This window comes from Myotis brandtii, unplaced genomic scaffold, assembly GCF_000412655.1.
Source record: "Myotis brandtii unplaced genomic scaffold, ASM41265v1 scaffold959, whole genome shotgun sequence".
Lineage (NCBI taxonomy): Eukaryota > Metazoa > Chordata > Mammalia > Chiroptera > Vespertilionidae > Myotis > Myotis brandtii.
Genome location: NW_005371966.1, coordinates 578198 through 580294, shown reverse-complemented (window position 1 = coordinate 580294; position 2097 = coordinate 578198).

Below are 2097 nucleotides of genomic sequence, written 5' to 3'. Positions count from 1 at the left end.
CATGCCCAGGAAGGATGCCTGGGGGAAGGGGGTCCCACTGAGCTGGGGCCTTGCCTCCCCTCCCGCTGGGCGCTAGGCCACACCTGGGCCGCCTTGTGCCCAGAGCTCTCCTGCCAAGCAGCCAGGGCCAGTGTGAGAGCCCCAAAGTGCCCAGCAAGCTGGCACCCTCTGGCTGCTGACCTGCCACATCTACAAGGCTGCCTGGCCACCACTGCCACACAGCACTCTTCACAGCACGGCCATTGGCCCTCAATGCTAGGAGCTGCTCCAGGCCCTGGACTTCCTTGAGTCACCAGCTTCCCCCAGAACCTTAGGGTTTTAAGATGGAGCCCACCCTTCCCAAGTCATGGCCCTAAGGGATAAGTGCAAGGAGCCTGGAGAACCGGGTGCAACGTTCCCAGGGTGGGCTGGGAAGGAAGGTCAGCACCAGAGGATAGAACCTCAGCCGTTGTTCCCTCCAACCCCCCTCTGAGGGGGACAGCAGTGCTCAGCTAAGGTTCCCCTTTTGCTCCACCCCATAGGGAGGAACAAGCCTTGTTTCCCCATAGGTGGTTACCACTTCCTGCTGCCGGAAGAGACTCTGTCTCCTTTCCCCTGCAGCTTGCACCTGTCCTGTCCTAGGCTTGGGGGTGGGGGTACAGCCTTCCCCCTGCCCCTCAGAGCAAGCCTGAGGGTAAGCCTGCCCCCCCTTATCCAGGGGTACTGTAGTTTCCCTGCACCCCTCTCTAGCAACTCAAAGCCACAGGGCAACAGCTTTCCTCCAGCAAACGGGGAAGGCAGGAGCAGGTGGCAGGTGACAAGCCAGACTATACCACTGTCTTCAGTTGGGTGGGAGGGAAATCCTGGGGTATAGATGGTGGGAGAGGAGTGAGGCTTGTGCTCAGGGAGGCTGGTTTGTAGGCACTAGTGCAAGGGGTCCAGGCCTTTGTGTGCAGGGATATCAAAGTCAGCCTCTGTACACGTGTGAGCACATGTGACCTAGACCTGCAGCCCTTTGGGAGGGCGGGGCAGGGGTGCAGGTACTTCCTGCCTTTCAACTATAAGCAATTCTCTTACCCAGAAGGGGAAAACATACCTCCTCAGCTTGCTGCCCACCCCCCCTCCCCCAGTACCAAGGGCCTTCTCTAGGATGTTATGTGTCCATGAGGCTGGGGAGCTGGCCAGATCCCAGCAGTCCCAGGACCTGGGCCTCCAGCAGCAGGTCTCAGCTGTACCAACTGTTCGAATTCTTCAGCAAGACAGGTGAGGGAGCCTCTCCTGCCCCCTCCTGCAGCAAGGGTGCCCTCACCCCTGAAACTGCTCCTGTGTCAGGAACCCATGCTCCTCATCGGCAAACTCCAACACACCTTCCCCCCTTTTCCTCCATCCGATCCCTGAGTGATCCCTAAAAGCCCCTCGCCCATCCAACAGAGCCTGGCACAGGGCTCAAGCCCCCAGGAAGCTGCTGATGAACTCACCTCAGCCCCTACTTTCAAATGCTCTCCTCAGTCTTTTTCTGACTCCAGAAATGCTGACGCAATGCCCCATCCAGCCACTGCTTTAAAACCTCAAGTAATTAGCCCTAGCTTTTAGGACACTTGTCTGGCATTTAAGGCCTTAACTAGCCTCAGTTCTATTGTTCCCAGAGAATTCAAAATCCCATTATCCCGCATTAGGCAAGGACCAGATCTGCGGGACCTTGCTAAACCTGTTAATGAGTGCAGTGTACACTTGGTCCTGAGGGGTGACCACAGGGATGACGTGGTCAGATCTGCTGCATGGCTGACAGAGCAGAGGGGAGATGAGATAAAAGGGGAGGTTGTTACAAGCAGTCCACATCAGAGCAAGAATTGGGCCGTGAGGTCCCTCCTATTTACCTACAAATCAGCTCTCCAGAAGTTTAACAATGAGGTGCAATGTTATGCACCTCAGTGTATAGGCTCTGGGGGGCGGGGGGGAGGTGGTACGCCCCCGCAGCGTATCCCAGCCACATGGCGAGAGGGTAAGGGAGCCTGCCTTCCCTCCATCAGCCTTCCACCCACAGCTCGGTTCATAGGAATGGAAGCGGCCCCTCTCAGAGGAAGGTGCTGCAGAGGCGAGGAAGTGCTGGGCCCCAAG